This window comes from Dendronephthya gigantea, unplaced genomic scaffold (assembly GCF_004324835.1).
Source record: "Dendronephthya gigantea isolate DGI-Jeju-01 unplaced genomic scaffold, DenGig_1.0 000097F, whole genome shotgun sequence".
In the NCBI taxonomy this organism is placed as follows: domain Eukaryota; kingdom Metazoa; phylum Cnidaria; class Anthozoa; order Malacalcyonacea; family Nephtheidae; genus Dendronephthya; species Dendronephthya gigantea.
The window spans coordinates 117,088-138,270 of NW_021163107.1; the positions used below are offsets into that span (position 1 = coordinate 117,088).

General features: G+C 35.6%; 1 long non-coding RNA gene across 1 annotated transcript; it reads left to right on the plus strand.

The window, feature by feature from the left end:
- The first annotated feature begins 13,309 nt into the window (after positions 1-13,309).
- On the plus strand, positions 13,310-14,914 carry LOC114534165. Its single transcript, XR_003688118.1, has 6 exons — positions 13,310-13,384; positions 13,469-13,557; positions 13,638-13,697; positions 13,764-13,951; positions 14,346-14,384; positions 14,702-14,914. It is a non-coding gene; the product is annotated as an uncharacterized LOC114534165 (long non-coding RNA).
- Positions 14,915-21,183: the final 6,269 nt, after the last annotated feature.

Here is a 21,183-nt window from a genome sequence, read left to right on the forward strand (position 1 = left end):
ATTCTGGCTGTGGCTAGCCAAGCTTTAATTCTGCTTCATGTCTTAAGTTAAGTTATTACCTATCACTGTATGTCAACAACAATTCCATAATTCCAGACAAAGAAGGTCTATATACGATGGTAGAGAAATTTAAAACGACCTTCGGGGCTCCTACCCTTGCCTTTCCCTTGAAATTTGATGTCAAAGAAATCCTCGTCAAATTGATGATCTTCCTCTTCAGATGTGGAATGCTTAAAATTGATAGATAAAAATGGGTACAGATGGTAAAAAAGTCTTCCAAGCGAAAGAATTAAGAATACTACAGACGTTTTCCATCAAATACTTGTTCCTTGTTTTGTATTGGGACTACTGAAAATTGTTGGATGAAGTTGTACAGATTATTAATTGAACGTTTTGCTCTCTGAAGGTGTTTATGCTGAGAAATTGTGTGGAGACTCCATAATATTGAGTTTACGTAGGTTTTTGAGTTGATATTTTCGCTAATTATCTATCGTCCAATTTAAAAACGTTATGTCAAAACCCGATCCTGGTAGGTTTAAAATTATAGAGAGTATGTTTGCATGCAACTGAACAAGAAACTTTAAAAAAATGGTGTTCCTACCGTGGCCTTCCCCGTTCTTTCTGTATTCGTTTCGTCATACCTGCCTTCGTTTCTAGCCCGGGCATCAGATTTCGCCTCAATCTCTTCGATACCTCGGTCGAACATATCCCTATTAAGCCTTGACGGCGGAAACTGATGCCGGTCTCTCCATAAGGTCAAATTTTTGCTTTGACAGAACGCCTGTTGAATTAAAGTTTTCAATTTTGCGATAAAGTCCAAATAGCCAAAGATAAGAAAGATAGCTTACCTTTCATACGACCCAAAGAACACGATAGCGTAACGTGTGTTTACCTTAGCAACGACCTGGGACAAAAAACGAAATAATGTAAACGCAAGCAAACTCACAAATATTTTGTAGCAGCACATCTCTTTTTTTCACCTACTTTTGCTGTTCACTTTCTTAACTTTTTAATTTGGCCCACACAAAATCTCCCGTCTTATATTGAAAAGATTTTTTATTTGCTTTCGGCATCTAGTGAAAAAATAAAAATTAGTTATGAAGTAATTTGCAGTATGGTGCTGAATGTAGCAAGTGAGGTTAGCAAGCTTCCTTTGCCGCGGAAGACCTGGTATTATTCTGGCCGTGGCTAGCCAAGGTTTAATTCTGCTTCATGTCTTAAGTTAAGTTATTACCTATCACTGTATGTCAACAACAATTCCATAATTCCAGACAAAGAAGGTCTATATACGATGGTAGAGAAATTTATACGACCTTCGGGGCTCTTACCATTGCCTTTTTCCCTGTAATTTGAGGTCGAGGGACCCTCGTCAAATTCAGGATTTTCCTCTTCAGGTTTGGAATGCTTAAAATATATAGATAAAAAAGGGTACTGATGGTAAAAAAGTCTTCCATGCAAGTGAAAGAATTAAGAATACTACAGACGTTTTCTATCAAATAGCTACTTGTTCGTTGTTTTGTATTATAGGACTACTGAAAATTGTTGGATGAAGTAGTAAAGATTATCAATTGAACGTTTGGCTCTCTGAAGGTTTTTATATTTCGAAATTGTGTGGAGACTCCATAATATTCAGTTTACGTAGGTTTCTGAGTTGATATTTTCGCTAATTATCTATCGTCCAATTTGAAAACGTTATGTCAAAACCCGATCCTGGCAGGTTTAAAATTATAGAGAGTATTTTTGCATGCAACTAAACAAGAAACTTTAAAAGAAATGGCGTCTCTACCGTGGCCTTCCCGTTCCTCTCTGTACTCGTTCTGTCCTGCCTGCCTTCTTCTCTGGCCCGGACATCAGCTTCCGCCTCAATCTCTTTGATTCCTCGGTCGTACATATCCCTATTAAGCCTTGACGGCGGAAACTGATGCCGGTCTCTCCATAAGGTCAAATTCTTACTTTCCTTAGATCGCCTGTTAAATTATAGTTTTCAATTTTGCGATAAAGTCCAAATAGCCAAAGATAAGAAAGATAGCTTACCTTTCATACGACCCAAAGAACACGATGGCGTAACGCGTGTTTACTTTAGCTACGACCTGGGGCAAAAAACGAAATAATGTAAACGCAAGCAAATTCACAAATATTTTGTAGCAGCTCATCTCTTCTTTTACCTACTTTGCCGGCCACTTTCTGAACCCTTTAGTTTTGGCCCACACCAAATCTCCCGTCTTATATTGAAAATATTTTTTTCTTTCGGCATCTAGTGGAAAAATAAAAATTAGTTATGAAGTAATTTGCAGTATGGTGCTGAATGTAGCAAGTGAGGTTAGCAAGCTTCCTTTGCCGCGGAAGACCTGGTATTATTCTGGCTGTGGCTAGCCAACCTATAATTCTACTTCATGTCTTAAGTTAAGTTATTACCTATCACTTTATGTCAACAACAATTCCATAATTCCAGACAAAGAAGTGTCTATATACGATGGTAGAGAAATTTATACGACCTTCGCTTAGTTGTTGACCAGCTTCAACTGTTTCCAAAAACATAGACAAGCCCTGCAAACTGTTTCAGAATAAGAAAGTGTCGATACGCTTGTACTCAACAGTATTAGGTGCTAAACCTTTTCCATTCAATATCTTAAAATTCAAAATGTATTATTTATTTGGTTAATAATTTTTTTTGGTCCACGATATCTGGAATTCTTTTCAAATCTATAAAATTAAAACAGCTATACGAATACTTATACACTGTACCCATAGGCTTTTATATCAGTTCATAACAATCTGAGTGTTTGGTCGAAAACGTCATTTATGCCGTCTAAATCAGTCTGTAGTTTATCATTAATAGCAGTTTTAAAGATTACCATCTTTGTGTATGCGCCATCATCGGTCCTGCAATATTTATTTGTGGCATTCAAATCGAAAAGGAAAGCAATGCAAGCTTATAGGTGTGCATTTTGCGCTAATTTGTGTGTTGTAGATGGGATTTGCTGTACCAAATTTTGTCTGATATTCTAATGGTTAGATTTCTTAGCTATCTTACCAATTGGGAATAACTCATGCCATTAATCGCTGCACTATTTTTTTTATCAAAGTAATATTAGATTTATGCCTAACAATTAAAGTTTTCGTTCTACAGGATTTTCTGATACTATACTGCAACGATGCATAATGCCACTGTTTTTACGTCGGGAATTATGTAATTGCAAACTAAACCCCTAGATTTGTAGTATTTTAGTGGTCAAATCACTCGTATCATAATTTAACGATTATAAATCCATTTAAGCAATAAGTATTATATGAATTTATTGATTTTAATGATTTCAGTATTACTTGACATAAATAATATTCAGCAATATTTTCCGTGTGTAAAGCCCCGTACAGACGAGCAAGTTTTTTTTCTAGTCAAGTTCTCCTTGCTGACTGTTTACTACAATGCATTAGATTCTTGCTTTCGATGGATCACCTGTTCAATTAAAGTTTTCAGTTTTTCATTAAATGTCTAAATAGCCAAAGATAAAAAAGGTAGCTTACCTTTCATACCGGTGACCCAAAAAACAAGTTTGTGAAGCGTTTGTTATATCTGTACCCTTGGAGACCACGCGGGGCAAAATACGAAATAAGGTAATCGCAAATAAATTAACTAATATTTTGCCTACCGCACGTCTCTTTCTTTGATTTTGATTTTATTTTGCCGGTCACTCTTTGTAGCCCTTGACTTTCGGCCACCCAAATCCTCTTCACTGTAGCTGCGCTGCCTCGTTACTGTAGCTGCGCTGCCTCGTTTTTTACTTTGGACATTCCTAGGAAATAGGTTAGATTGTTGATAAAAGAATTATCAATCCAATGAAACAATTTCTACTCCTGAAAATAGGAAGTGTTTTTTGTCAATGCGCCCCCGTTGCTCATTCCTTCATCCATGTAACGTCAATGGGCCAGCAGCCGGCTTTATGTGCTTCGTTCAAGAAATTTCGTGGTATTTGCTGCTATAGGTTCTTCGTTTGAGGAAACGTTGGTGGTGTTTCTTCTTCATCAGCAGTGTTTGGGACGTTAAAATCTTGTCGCTTGTTCGCGAAGTTCAATGTGTATTTCTGAGGCCGAAACTGTTCTCGAATCTCCCAAATGCGAATATTTTCTTTTCGACACTACCAACATCGTTAAATTAAAAGTTTTCATTTATATTCTCTTTAATTTAGGCCTATTAATATTCAAGTTCGCGTTAGTATTTGACTAGAATTTGCCAAGTTCCAAATTTTATGTCATAAACACTAATCCAGGCAGCTTTAAAGATATTTTAGAATATTTTGAATATATATTTTGTCCTACGTAGAGCCGATGGATTATTTTGAAAAATTGAAAACATATAAAACATATAACGGACTTTAATAACTGTTCAAAATAAAATTACTTCCCTGTGTCTTCACGAACGTCTGCACTGTTGGTATCAGCGTAAGCGCTATTGCAATGAATGTGATAAGTAATTAAATCCTACGTGAAATGTGCTCTTTTAAGATGCTTGACTTAATTGTGGATTTTTTTTATCTGTGCGTTCACAATTCGAAACACGCTAGTTTGAAATTTTTTCAAAGATAAAATTTTGCATCAAATGATAAAAGGATAAGAAAATTTTCGGCATTCCATGCATGTATTCTGCCAGTCAGTACGTTTCCATTTTCTTTAATTTTTGTAATTGGAGTTGTTTTAAACAACAAACGAATATAATCTGTTGTAAAACGCTAAGCCATTTAATTTAATTTGAAATTTTGTGTGAAGCATTTTCGAGATATTAACTGTCTCAGTTGTACACACCCCCTCGATTGATATGGGGCTCGTACGCCTATACTCAGGTTTCTAAAGGTTATTCCTTAAATTAGTCGTTCAGAAGTTTTTGAAATTGTAAAATTATTGTAAAAAGAGCAAAGTTACAGCGACTGAAATATTGTTAAATTCTTCCGAATTGTCACTTCTAAGGATATTAATTTAATTATGTATCTTCTGTGTTGAGATAATATATAATTAATGAATAATAGAAAAATAAGGTCGTGCAATTAGTAACGGCATAATCATACTTAAACAAATAACATTAAAACTTTTGTAGCCGCTGTGACATATCACCTTTCTGATTTCGAATAATTATAGTAGCAAGCGTGTGGAAAACGTTATTATATTTTAGAGATCAAGTTTCTATTAAAAATACTTATTAATTGCGTGTTTGTAAATTTGGATTTTGTGGGAATTGTGCTATATCTTTATTTATTTACAATATTTTCACTTAAGCATGAATTCGATCAGTTTCAGTAGCCATGTCGTTTTTCACAGCTTTGCTTTTATCTTATACTAATTTCATTTTGTTCATTGGATGTTGTATTGGATATTATAATTCATAAAGATAACTCTTGTTTTCAACATATACTTCATGTTACACTAATTCAATGAGCTCATAATGTATATTGTCAGGTCTTGCGTTTTTCATTATCTCGTTTCGTTAATTTGTTTGATTATATTAAGCATTTTTCAATTGCTTTGAGCCATTATTTACAACTGCTTTCTTAGAGTAGAAGTCAAGTCCGTTCTTGCCCGTTCACAATGCGAGTGGTTTCTGAGACAAAATTTCACAAATGTTGTCGGAACAAATTCTAATTCATATTTAAATCAAATTGATAGGGAGCCTAAATATTGCTGGATACTCAGATAGCTTTATCCTATTTTTAAAAGTACAGAAATTTGAAACAAAGCGTTCGTTTGCATATGTATACGGACTTGACTTGAACTTTTAAATAACTTCTAAGTTTCATAAGCTCCTATAATTTCATAAGTTATAAATAGTTGTTTTTACATTTATATGTTCATAGAGCTGCAAGTAGTTAGTTTTAATTGTTGTGGAGCTCCAGTCATCCCATTTTACTTGTCTTGTCTTGTGTTGTATTGTATTTTGCCGTACTGTTTGTTTACCCAATCGTGCCGTCAGTATATACGTATAAAATAATCGTTTGTTGTAATGTATCTGTATTCAAAAATTGTAATTATATCTTTTGACTTTATGCTATATGACGAAGCTTGTAAATAAAACAAATAAATAAAATCAATAAACAGCCATTGGCATTATTCATTTTTGTCTGTATTATTGTAAAATGAGGAAGAAAGTCCTTTTTCGAATTGCTTCAAATATTCCCGGCATATAGTTAGGAATACTAAAATTCTCAACTTGCATTTTTACGTAGAAATTCCTGCCAAGAATTAGCGAATGAATTTTGCGATATTGCTGTTATGAACTAAAGAGAATCATCATTGGGAACCTAAATAACTGATCTATCACGCGTACGGCTCTAATAACTATTCATTCATACGGCTGTAATAACTGATATTTCATATACGGCTGTAATACAACTGCTATATAAAACGTTATCCTGTTCTAAGCAACACGTTTATTCTATTTCGACATAACCATTTCCCATTTCATCAATGGCCTCCACGTTTACTTGTCTTATCCCAGCGTTGTAGGAACTTCCTCCTCAAACACACGAGTCAATAATTATTATAAAAAGCACGTCCTCCAGCACTCCATGATTAAATCTCCCTCCCTTCTCCTCCAAAACCAAAGGAACAACCAAAAAATCACTTGCGCGATCATTTGAATCTTTATTACAACTTCAACCCCCGACAAATTGAGTTTACATTGCGTGTCAATTGTACATGACATTGAATTTGAATCCAACATTTTGGTACATGACGGAAGGTATGCTGATGTTACATCACAGTTAATAGAATATACATGGTTTGGAGACCATATAATACTACAATACAACTCATTAACTATGTTGAGGCACATTTATGCAAAAAATTGTTCCTTTCTCATCACATGTCTATTGTATTTTGCACAGATAAACCAATAGCAGTCTTATAATTAACATATTTTTCAAGTCAAGGTTGATGAGCTTAGCAAGACGAATGCCATTGGTACGTTTGGCTAAAATACAATAGACACGTGACGAGAAAGGAACCATTTTTTTGCATAAACGTGGACAATAACATAGTTAATGAGTTGTATTGTACTTTTATTTAGTCTCCAAACCATGTACATTCTATTAACTGTGGTTACATTCGTCATGAGTAAAGGATTCAACTGTGCAGTAGATCATTACCTCCACGACAAACTATAGTTTTATACACTGGTAGTCAAAAAGAACTGCTCGAAAAAAATTCTAATGGTGTAACTGCAGTTACTCCAACATCACATACGAGTAAATATATTAGAACACATCTATATGAATTATTAATATTTTCTGGGCCTTCTTTTGGACGTAATGACAGCATTTAAATTTTGCGCAGGATTCTTTATTTAAGGTTATTAATAAGGCTATTAATATTAGTGAAAGGAAATTCATCCCAGGCCGTCTTTACAGCAACTCACAAATCATCGACGCTTTGTGGATTTATTCTTCTCCTGTACTATCCCCTTGACATGCATGGTACGAAAGATTTTGAACTGGGTTAATGCTGGGTGGCGGTTTGTGCGTGCAAACCCATTACAGCCACCCCTTAGTTGTTAGATAACAACACAACATGTCACACCTCTAAAGTAGAAAATCAAATGAATGGTTTCAGGAAGATTCTTAAAATATCTCTGGCCGGCAGGCATTTTAAAACCGGCCCCAGAATGTTTATGGTTTAAACCTAAGAGCCACTCTGAAGCACAAAGATACAAAAGCTGAAGGTCAAACGTACAAGTTAACCGGCTATTAAGGCTAGTTTTATTAAATACAGCGCTAGCGCTGAAGGCTATATTGACGAAGCCACGATACTATGAAATGGCAGTGGCGCCAAAGGAAGATTACATCGTTTTTAATCCGTCCAAATATATTCCATAAGCGGCGAAAAAAAAAACTTGCTGATAACAACAACGAACGGTGATTTGCAGTGAAAGAATATGTGCTCGATTTGCAAGTATAATTCAGCGATCAAAAATCGGATTCAAGAAAGCAGTCAAAGTCATCCATTCAGGCAAGATACCAGAAGTGAATCATACGATCGGCTGGGTGTTTAAACTCCATTTTAAGCTATGCATGTCGAGGTATGTATTCTGATTTCATGTAGTGGCTTGTGTCATGTTCGATCAATATTAACACCGCCATGCAGGTTCATTTAACCAAATATAAAGAGTTATCTCTCAATAAAGTTATCCCTGTACGTTTCCTTTCTTTCTAGGATACAGCAGGTGCTCACACATACTCTAGCATGTACATTTATAGTGTATTTTATTGTATCTTAGAGCCTATGGAGCGAGTTTTTCTACTAGGTAAGGTGAAAACTGCATAATAATTATAATGAAAGACCTTTAAGCTTTTGATTTGATGCGCTTTTCACCTGGCCTAGCCTGGATAACTTGCTCCACTGAATAAATACTAAAGAGGAATTAAGTTTTTCGCGCAAATGAAACTAGCCCGTTCAATTATATCATTTCACACTTCTATTTTATATCGAATTTTGTTCTTATTCTCGAAATTATTAGGCTGGTGGAGTCTTGTGTCAGGTCTAAAACCCCACAGTTTAATCAAACATATTACATACAGAAGAGCAGATGTTAGTTGGAATTACTTTTCAAATTCCATGCAATAGCGCTGGATTTAAACAAGAATGCAGCAGGTAGAATTTGAGAGTGGTTAGAGTTATTAGGGACAGCAATTTTTTAGAAACGAACAAGGTAATTTGGCGTAGGAAAAACATATTCTGCATCGAGTAAGGTTATTGGAATGAAATTGTAGCCAGGCGTAATAATAAAATCAATTACATTTTTATTTTATACGAGGCATCTAGTGGCAAAAAATACATCAGTTTTGTTGGAAGAGATGCCACCCAAGTGATTTTCCAGACGTCTTATCGAAAAGCATCCTTTCATATTGTTGGATTACCGAAACTAATAACCGTGCCTTACAATTTGGAGAAATGCAGTACCTCTAGCAATATGAAATGCAATAATTCGAGGCGGAAGCTGAAGCTAACCACAGGTGAAGAAAGAAGACCTAAATAAGAGGTCTCGAAAAACCGAAAACGTGTTCTCAAAAATAGGACTTAATTATTGGTCGATCGAACTCGGATGTAGGACAAAAATTGTTATAGTAAGTGTGCTAATTCATTAAAATACTCTGTACATGCAGTTGTTCTCGAATAATTCGGTTTTTGTCGTCAACTTTTGTAACATGGCGTGGCTTTGCCGTAACTTTCTATACTAACACACTTTAGTGTAAATTGACTAATTTATAACTGAACAGTTATATAGATTCAAAGGTACAAATAATTAAATTTCCCCAACATTCTCGTCTGGTACAGCTATTTGTTAGTTAAGGCGGATTTCCACTTAGAGCGAAATCGTTCGCTAGCGAAATATTTGCATATTTTCTTTTGAATTTTAACGGCATAAATAAATTAGGGCGACTTGACTGGTCACAATTCAAAAGAAAATATGCAAATATTTCGCTAGCGAACGATTTCGCTGTAAGTGGAAATCCGCCTTTACACTATTGGTTAATCATCTCCTGGCGCAAGAATTTTTCAGTCAGAATTTCCCTTTGTCTATTAGAGTTGAAATTTAAAATAGACGATGTGAGGGAGTGCAGACAAAATTAATTTGCTTTTTACAATAATTTTTATATTTGTAGGACTCCGGGACGAATTCAGCAATAACTTAAACTTACGTAAGAGAAAACGAGGCCCTTGGGAACAATAATTATTCTGAAGACGCATTTTCTTCCGGAAGTAGCGGATCTTTGTGATGCAAATTAGGCACAATGCATCGCGTGGAGCACGTTCGTTCTTCTCCACTTCGTATAGTTACGTCGTCAAACGAAGGGCAAGAATTGTTCGATATTTCTCTCAATGTCGATATTACCCAATGTATATTAGAATTTGAGCCTTATCTAGACAGAGATATTTCAAAATTAAACGCCCGTTTAGTTGATAGAGCTGAGAACCGTTCAATTAAAGCACGAATGAAGATGGCAATCCGGAGGCAAAATCTCAAGTTAACCGGTAATCATGACCAGTCGATGCGGGGCTGGAAGACTGTTTTGACAAAGAAACGATGCTGTTAGTTCGAAACGACACTTAAATCCGATTCCATAATCGGCAAAACAAAATCAAACTTGCTGATAAGAGCGAAGCCGGGGCTTGGCAGTAAATTAGTATGAAGTCGATGATCGCTAAAATAATTCAGAGGTCGACTGTCGAAATTCGGACTAGGAAAGCTTAAGCCAAACCTTTGCGGGAAAAGGAAAATCGATGTAGTCAAAGTCGACAACCAGACAATATACCAGAAGTGAATCTCGCAATCGGCTGGGTGTCTTAACTTCATCTTCGGCTATGTCGAGGTATGTATTCCGTTTTCAATGCATGTGTTATATCATGGTATATTAAAACCGGGTTCAACATGCAAAATAGAATTATATGTGTATCTCCAGTATATAGGGTAGGCAAGTGCCCTACCATGCATATACACTGAATTTTTGAAAAGACCTACTTCAGAGTGTTCTGCCTTAAGGGGTTCGTTCCGAAAAATTACTATGTCCCAGAATTCTAACCACTCTCAAATTCGACATGCACTATCACTGCTTGAAACTTAATGCAATCAATTTAATTAAAAGTGATCTCAACTCACATGTGCCCTTCCAATATGCTTGATGGATCAGTGCGGTGTTAAACCTGCATGTGAGCCACAACACTAGACTAAAGAGGCAGGTAATTTCAAGATATAATTAATTCGGTATGAAAAAGGTTTGATTGAAATGGTTGGTTTCTTTTGCGGAATGAACTTATTTCCTTTTCTCACCACGTTCGCACGAAGGAAAATATTTTTCTTCTCCATACACCAACATACATAACGATATAGATGTAACTGCAGGCTTATTAATCAGATCAATTGCATTTTTATGTTGTGCCCGGCATTTAATGACCGAAATATATCAATTTTGTTGGAACAGGAGAAGAAAAAAGCACAATTCAACACCATGGAGCTAACGTTGCATCTACAGCTGAAAACCTGAAAAATATAATTATCAGGTCTCAAGTCCTGAACAAACATGTCCCCGAATCCAGGACCTAGCGTGACAAATTAGTGCCTCAACCTCGGTTTAAGAATAAATAATGTTGTGGTAAGAGTGCCAATTATTTAAGATTGTTTTCAGTGTCTCAAAAGCTGTAAATTTCTTTAATTTGATCTTTATTTTATCAAAACTTTGAACTATTATATCTATAAGATCATTTTACAGCGTCGGGAATAATTTGCCAGCGCAAATCCCATCTACAATACACGAAACAAGAGCAAAAAAACACACCTAAGTTTGAATTTTTTTCGTCTTCGATTTTGAATATTATAAATAAACAAGCTTCAGGGATTAATCTGCGAAATCATAGTTTAAACAATTGTAGAACCGATTATCGCAGAGCCAATATTTTATACAAACTGGCGCATAATACTATACATATGATGACTGATGATTGATGATATAAAATTGCTATTAATGATCAAATCTAGACTTATTAGAACGCGTAAATGACTTTTCCGTACAAAAATTCACATTGTTATAAACTGGTGTAATAATTCGCTTAGCTTTGAACAAACTCAGTTATTATCAGTTTTTCTATCTCTCTCTACACCACACGTTTCATATATATCTCTGTTCTGGAGCATATTTCCATACGCCCCCAATGTTCACCCATGCATACTAAGTATAAAAAAATTATCTTTATATTTACATTCATCACACTGGTATAAAAACCTTTGGGTACATACCATATACTTATTCGTATAGCTGTTTTATAGTTTTGAAAAAAATGATATTCTGGACCAAAAAAATTTATCAAGCAAATTAATACGTTTTGAATTTTAAGATATTGAATGGAAAAGGTTTTCCACCCAGTGCTGTTAAGTTTCAGCGTATCGAAACTTCTCATGCTCAAACAGTTTGCAGGGCTTCTCTTGTTTTTAGATGTAGTTGTAGATGGTCAACAACTAAGCGAAGGTCGTATAAATTTCTTTGCAATCGTATAAAGGCCTTCTTTGTTTGGAATTATAAATTGTTGTTGACATACAGTGAAAGGTAATAACTTAACAGTATATCAAGACATGAATTAGAATTATAGCTCGGCTAGCCACAGCGAAAATAATACCAGGTCTTCCGCGGTAAAGGAAGCTTGCCAACCTGACTTGTTACATTCAGCACCATACAGCAAATTGCTTCATAACTAATTTTTATTTTCCACTAGATCTTGAAAGCAAATAAAAATACATATTAGATATAAGACGGGAGATTTGGTGTGGGCCAAGATTAAAGGGTTTGGAGAGAGGCCGGCAAAAGTAGGTGAAAGAAAGAGATGTGCTGCTACAAAACATTTGTGAATTTGCTTGCGTTTACATTATTTCGTTTTTTGTCCCAGGTCGTAGCTAAGGTAAACACGCGTTACGCCATCGTGTTCTTTGGGTCGTATAAAAGGTAAACTATCCTTCTTAACTTTGCCTATTTAGACTTTATTGCAAAATTGAAAACTTTAATTCAACAGGCGTTCTGTCGAAAGCAAGAATTTCACTTTATGGAGAGACCGGCTCAGTTTCCGCCGTCAAGGCTTAATAGGGATATGTTCGACCGAGGGATAGAAGAGATTGAGGCGGAAGCTGATGCCCGGGCCAGAGAAGAAGACATGATGAGAAGGGATGACAGAACGAATGCAGGAAGAACTTGATTCGTTGGATTGATAATTGTTTCATAAACAATCTAACTTATTTCCCAGAGGCATCATGAGTTTTCGCCGTCAGGGTTAGCCCTAGAGAAAATTGAGGCGGAAGCTGATGTCCGGGCCAAAGGAAAGAAGCGGGGAGGTAGAAAGGACGAATTCAGGAAGAATGGGAGACGCCGCGGTAAGCAACCCCATTTCATTAAAGTTTCTTGTTCAGTGGCAAACATACTCTATATATATTTTAAAACCTACTAGGAACGGTTTTTGACATCCCATTTTCAAAATTGGGCGATAGGTAATTAGCGAAAATGTCAAGTCACAAACTTACGTAAGAGGGCTTACAGGGCCATCGAGTATGTTTTTGAATGTAGTTGTAGCTTGTCAACAACTAAGCTAGGGTCGTATAAATTTCTTTATGAAATTGTTGTTGATTTACAGTTATAGGTAATAACTTAACAGTATGTTATTATAGCTTGGCTAGCCATGGCAAGAATGGTCTTCCGCGGTAGAGGAAAATTATTAGTAACCTCGAAAAATTGCTACACATTCAGCACCATACTGCAAATTGCTTGATAATTTTCATTTTCCACTAGATGCCGAAAAGAGGTAAATAATTGCAGAGATACTAGATGGGTGATTTTGCCAGAATAATACAAGGTCTTCCGCGGTAAAGGAAGCTTTCTAACCTCACTTGCTACATTAAGCACCATGCTGCAAATTACTTCATAACTAATTTTTATTTTTCCACTAGATGGCGAGAGCAAATAAAAAATCTTTTCAATATAAGACGGGATATTTGGTGTGGGCCAAATTAAAGGGTTAAGAAAGTGGTCGGCAAAAGTAGGTGAAAGAAAGAGATGTGCTGCTACAAAATCTTTGTGAATTTGCTTGCGTTTACCTTATTTCGTATTTTCTCCCAGGTGGTGGCTAAGGTAAATACCTAAGCATTACACCATCATGTTCATTGGATTGTATGAAAGGTAAGCTGTCTTTTTTATCTTTAGCTATATAGACTTTTTTCAATACTGAAAAATTTAATTCAACAGGCGATCTGTCGAAAGAAAGAATTTAACTTTATGGCGAGACCAGCATCAGTTTCCGAGGTCAAGGCTAAAATTAATAGGGAGATGTATGAGCAAGCATAGGGGAATTTGAGGCGGAAGCTGATGCCCGGCCAGAATAGAAGAAGGCGGGGAGGAAAGAACGAATACAGGAGGAACGAGGGGAGGCCAAGGTAGGAACGCCATTTCTTTAAATTTTCTTGTTCAGTTGCATGCAAACATACTCTATACATATTCTAAAACCTGCCGGGGTCGTTTTTTGACATCACGTTTTCAAAATTGCACGATAGGTAATTGGCGAAAATGTCAACTCACAAACTTATACGTAAACGGAATATTAAGCAATATTAAGGAGTTTCCATAGAATTTCACAGTATAAGCATATTCTGAGAGCAAAACGTTCAATTAGAAATTTTCATTACTTCATCCAACAATTTTTAGTATTTCAAAGTATAAAATAAATTAAATAATAAAAATATTTCATAGAAAACGTCTGCAGTATTCTTAATTCTTTCACCTGCGAGACTTTTTTATCACCTGTACCAATTTTTATCTATCAATTTTAAGAATTCCCAACATGAGGAAGAGGAAGAAAGAGAGGCCACGGTAGGAGCCCCATTTTATTAAAGTCTCTTGTTCAATTTTTAATATACGCTGATTTTTTTAAAACCTGTCGCGAGATTGGTTTTGGACATCACCTTTTCAAAATTAGGAGATAGATAATATTAAGGAGCCTACGTACAATTTCGCAGTATTGACACTTTTAGAGAGCAAAACGTTTCATTAATAATTTTTATTACTTCATCCATAGTTCCAAGTATAAAACAAAAAAGTATTTGATGGAAAACGTCTGCAGTATTCTTAATTATTTCACTTGAGAGACTTTTTTACCATCTTTACCAATTTTTATCTATCAATTTTAGGCATTCCCAACACGAGGAAGAGACTCAATTTGACGAGGGTCCCTCGACCTCAAATTTCAGGGGAAAGGCCACGGTAGGAGCCGCATTTTATTAAAGTTTCTTGTTCAGTCGTTTACATACTCTGAATTTTTTAAAACCTGCGGCGAGATTGTGATTTGACATCACCTTTTCAAAATTGGGGGATTTTAAGGAGACTCCATACAATTTCGCACTATAAACACAGAGCACTATAAAAACAGAGAGCAAAACGTTCAGTTAAGAATTTTTATTTTTTCATGTAAGAATTTTCATTTTTTCACAGTTATTAGAATATACATGGTTTTGGAGACTAGATGGAAGTACAACAATACAACTCATTATCCATCTTACTGTGAAGGTTTATGCAAAAAATGGTTCCTTATCCGTCACATGCCTATTGTTTTTTTGCATAACTAACCAATAGCAATGGGTTTGCTTAGCTCCTCAACCGTGACTTGAACAATAAATTATGTTAATTCAGACCTTGCTATTGGTTTATTTGTTCAAAATACAATAGACACGTGACGAACAAAGAAACATTTTTGGCATAAATGTTCCCCAACATAGTTAATGAGTTAGTTCTATTGTACTTTTATGTAGTCTCTGAACCATTATATTCTATTAACTGTGGTTAATTCGACGAGGGTCCCTTGACCTCAGGGGCAAGGGGAGGTGCCACAGTAGGAGCCCTATTTCATTAAAGTGTCTTTTTCAGTCGTTAATATGCTCTGAATTTTTTAAAACCTACCGCCTTGACATCGCCTTTTTTTAAAATTTAGGTGGTATAGGTAATTACAAAAATATCGACTTACAAAACTTACGTAAACTGAATATCAAGGTGGTCCATTACAATTTCTGTTTATAACGTTTTAGAGATGAGCATCCATTATTAATGGTAATCGAATGAATAGGATTGCAATTAAGCGCTACGAAAGTTGGAGCTACGATTTTATTACATCATATGCTAATAATTAACAAATAATTAAGCGATGTTGTTCGTACAATTAGGGATTAATAGGTCTCGTGATATTTGAAATATTTTCGAATTTTGGTAAAGTTATCAAACATGTTCTTTAAAGTTTTGCATTGCGTTGTTAAATAGTGCTATTAAAGTTTTGCATAGTGTTGTCAAAAATCGTTGATTCTTTGTGAAGTAATATACACCATGTAATTTGTTTAATTCTATAAGCTTTCCATTCGGGAGCCCAAGCCAGCATCAGAAAAGTTTTTTTAATTACAAATAAACTTATGTGCGCTAGCACACCATGCACTCACGGGAGTGTTGCACAGGACCGTTTTTGGAAGGAATAATGCAATTTAAAAAAAAATATGACCGCCTTGCAAAAACTTGCTCGCACAACACGAACATTTAAAGCTAAGAAAACAAATAACTTACCATTAATCTCCAAATTTTATTCAAAAAATGAAGATATTCAGATTCAGTTTCGGGAAAACAGCGTTTTCTCTCTACTTTTATAATGAGTTTTGGCCGAAGAAGCTTAGCAGAAGAGTGGCTTCGTGACGCGTGAGAATTACGTTGAGATTCGACAAAACTCGGGGACACTCGTTTCGAGATAATATCGCAAGCGCCTGTCCATATCTCTTCCGTGACAAAGTGGTGCAAGAACTAGAATAAATAAAACCAGACTTTATTAAAAGGTCTCCCTTCCTGTGGAATAGTTTTGTGTTCAAAATTGTCTCCGGTGGATTCCACGTTTCAAGCTAACACTTGCATGTATGGAAACATATAGAAGATATTATGCCGAGAATCACTAGCTACTCGCTAAAATTTTACTTGCACTACCCAACTTGGTCGTCCCTTCTACGACTTTCTACTTTCCCTTCTACTTCTACTTCTACGACCTTGAATTTTTATCTTCCGTAATGGACCGGCGTTGCAATTTCCCCTTTCGTAAACGGTCGTTGCAAACATGAACAGTCGATGCTAACATCATATCCCCTAAAACACTCTGCCCAGGTTTGTTCTGAAACTGTACATCTCGTAGACTTGCTTTGCGTCATGTTAATTTCATCAGTATTATTCATTAATTAGCTACCGGTGATTTCATCTCAGCCAATGACTGAGCTCCACTTCACTGGAAGGGACGCTTGTCATATAATAATAGAAATTAATGGTCGAGGGAAATATTAAGGTTAAGGTTATCAAAACGCATGAAACTTGTTAATTACAGGAAATAAATTTATTCGGATGTTCTTCAATAATATTGCTCAGGAAAAACAACTTTGTTATTTTCCGCGGTCACAATAGCTAAACAAAAATGCGTAATTTTAGTCAGCAAATGCGCAATGCGGTTTCCCAGCCTAACCTTGCGATGTCCGTTGCGCCGGCAAAACGTCAATTCTAAATCTATTTCACTTTCTGGTATCGCTCCGCATAAAAATAGCAAGCTCAAGCAAATTTAAGTCAATGTTTAACGCGGATCTGTAATTCTGTATGTGAGTAAGCAAATGTCGTTTGAGCCCCTTTAAAATAACTGGCGTGTCAATATCTATTCACGTTGGAACTCTACAAATCTACATATTCAACGCCAAGCTAAGTCAAAGTTTGGTGCGTACGGAGACCAAAGTATGGAAACCAATGTTCATATTTAGCACTGTTTGTTTATTTCAAGTAATTTGCGCGTATTTCTTAATTACTCTTGATAGTTTGCATATCGAACGAGTGAGCATTCGAACGACGCTTCGCGTCGCGAAAATGAATTAACCACCAAGTAGAAAAAACGGGCATTTTAGGGCTCACACAGACAGGACATGATTTGGCAACGCGGCGCGATTTTCACAAAGTTTTGTTTTACATTTCCGAAGAAAATAATTTGCAACTATAATCGTAATATTCTTGTAGACAACTTAACAATAATACATTTTGACTGTTTTGGCGTCAATATTTTTCAATTTTTCCAAATTGGTTCATAAATGCTCTAGGGCGTCTGTTGCATATTATCTGGAGGCCCATTGGCCATTTACTTGCCCCCCGTTCCTTTTAATACCTCCTTTTAATACCAACATTTTCTCCCAGATTATCTTTATGAGATAATGGCAGAGGGATATACCTATTGCATGGATGGGTGACATCTCTTGCGATCCGCTTCAATTATATTTTATCAAAAAATACGTACTCAAAAGCTCGGCGACTATCAGTTTTGACTGATGGCGTAAAAACAACGCGCGAAAATGACGTGTCTCGTACTGAAATTCGCAGGAAAATGCGCGTACAAACCAGGGGCAGGTTGTATCAAGTCCGTTTAGCTTAAACGGTTGATAAGTTCAAAATAGAAAGCAAGTCTGTCGTTTTATTCAACAAGCGAACAAAATGTTTTATTTGACCTTAATACAAATATACTGTTTACAACTACATATTCAGTGCATAATATTCAAGTTGACTCATTCAAGAGAGTTGTAAGAGTGTTAATTTAATTTTGACTCATCCACCGTTTAAGCTAAGGGGGCTTGATACAACCGGCCCCAGGCGCGTTTCTTTTTACGGCAAGCAAATTGGGAAAAAAATCATGGCAGATGCTGAGGACTGCGAAGAAGAACTGCTGTTCCTTTTACTGCTTCATCGGCATCTGCGTCGAAGACAGAATGTTGGGATTCATCCAATATTGAGACAAAGGCAACAACTTGGAGAATCTCATCGTTTCGTACAGGAGCTTCGACTGGATGAACAGCGGTTTTCCATGTACTTTAGAATGACACCCGAAACATTTGAAAACAGTCATGTTATATATACATATATCGTTGGTACTCATATTCGAATTCGCAAACAAACCACAAATTACCGAAACCCTATAATTCCACAACAGAGATTGGCTATCTGCTTAAGGTAAAGACAACAAATTTAGCAGGTCATTTTTGTGGTGTGATACCAAGAATGGAAAATATAACAACAAATAGTAATATAGTATGTCCCGCTCTGGACACAGAGTCTCTGACTCTGGCCTCCCGGACAGATCTTGCATGTATAGATAATACACTTTCACTATCAGTATTGTAAATGAAGAAGATAAATAAGGATGAGTGATATTACCAGGCTTTTGAGTCTTCCAGGCTAGGACTATTTGTATGCTTGTTCATATAAGTTAAACTGTATTTAAGAAATAAAAAACGAATCGCGTGCCTTTATGGTGTAATAATGCACGATGGGGGAATGTTGGGAGAATACGAGAGAAGCTTGTAAAACACGAGGCGTAGCCGAGTGTTTTACAAGCTTCTCGAGTATTCTTCCAACATTTCCCCGAGTGCATTATTACACCATAAAGGCACGCGACGAGCTTTTTTAATTCTTTTATAATATAATAAGAAATTATAGGGCAACAACAAAATTTATTTATATGATCAATAATGAAATTCTCCTTACATGTTATTTAACATGTTGCTTAGCAACAAAAACTTCAAAAGCCAGAAGCGTGCATTATGGCCTCACAATGCACGCGCGGTAGCCAATCAAATTGCTCGTTATATCATACTTATATTATAAATGAAAATAACAGCTTTCACTCCGAGCAAAGGTGTCGTTTTAAATACTTGTTTAAAAAAATGGCCTAGCTGATGTGGGATTAAAAAAATGGAATTGTGTTAGATTGATTAACATTTTCCCAGATTTTTCGCAACAGATGATTCATATAAAACTGCTTGATTTGGTTATCGTGTTGGTGCATTCACTGTTGGCAGTTTTGTAGCAGAAGCATTTCAAGCAACTTGGACATGCCTGGTAAATCAGGGCATGAAAGTCCCCAATCAGAGTGAATGGCAAGTCTTGGCTCCAAATTGTGTGGGGGCGTCAGATGGCAAGCACATTACATTTCAAGCTCCACCCAATTTAGGTTCTCTATACTTTAACTACAAAGGAACTTTTTCTATTGTTCTAATAGCTTTAGTTGATGCTGACTGTTGTTACTTCCAAGTCAACGGAAATCCTGAAGTAAAGTGCAATGTTAATTATAACAAACAATCAGATAGAAATTATGAATTTAATTATGTATCTTCTGCATGTGTCCAGAAAATATATAATTAATGAATAATAGAAAAAATGAGGTCGTGCAATTAACGCTATAATCATACGTAAGCAAATAAATTTCCCATAATATTAACAACCTTTGTAGCGGTGACATATCATTTTTCTGATTTCGAATATTTACAGTAGCAAGCGTGTGGAAAACGTTTTTTGCAGATAAAGTTTACATTTAAAATATCAGTGTTTGTAAGTTTGGATTGTGTGAAATTGTGCTATCTTTATTCATTTGCTATTTATTGCTATTTCACTAAATATATGAATTCGATATCGTTTTCCACAGCTTTGCTCTTATCGTATATTAATTTGATTTGGGTAATTTGATGTTGTATTGGATTTTTTAAAGATAACTTTTGTTTTCCACATTATTTCGTTTAATTTGTTCGTTTATATTTATCAAGCATTTTTCAATTCAAATTGATGGGCCTATAAATATTGTTGGATATTCAGACAGTATAGTTTGTCTACTTATGTACGGACTTGACTTGCACTTTGAAATAATTTCTTTGTTTCCTGAGCTCTTATATATAATTTCATTAGTTATAAATAAGTTATAAATAGTTGTTTCTACATTTATATGTTAATTAATAGAGCTGCAAGTAATTATAGTTTTAACTGTTGTGGAGCTCCAGTCATTCCATTCTACTTGTCTTGTGTTGCATTGTATTGTCCCATATCGCGTCGTTTATCGTATCGTGCCGTACACGTAAAATAATAATTGTGTGTTGTAATGTACTTGTATTCATTTGTAGTTATATCTAGTGACTTTATCATATAACGAAGCTTGTGAATAAAATATATCAAAAAATCAATAAACAGCCATTGGCCAGATTCACTTTTAAACGCATTATTATAAAATAAGAAAAAACATCCTTCTTCAAACTGCTTCAAATATTTCCGGTATAGTTTCATATCTACAGAAAGAAAAACAAGATTATAGCTCCCTCATAGAGAAAATTTTGACCTGAAAATATTACAATTTGCAACTTTCGCATCATGAGAACATTCATGAAAAACATGGGTTGACGTAGAATAAAACATCACGCAGAAGAAAGCCCGGAAACGATAGGAATGGTGATACTATGATAGTAACATTTATTGATCAGGTTACATCCAAATAAATGAAATCAATTATACTGCTGTATGAAGAGGGAGCAAAGTTGTATTTAAAAAAATCATTCCTCTTACTCGGATTTATAATTTATCACTTTACACCTCCGAAATCTGACGTAATGTCGCGTTCGTCACTCTCTCTGGTGTTTGGATATTTTATCATGACGTTTTGGTTTGAATTTATCTCTCAATGTGTAGAATATCTGCATTTCGTCCAACAGCGAGAAACATTCCGAGTAGATAAAAAAACCCACCACCCAAAATACAGTCGCTCAGAATTGTTCTTCGGCTTGAAAATGATTGCATTTATTTATGGTGA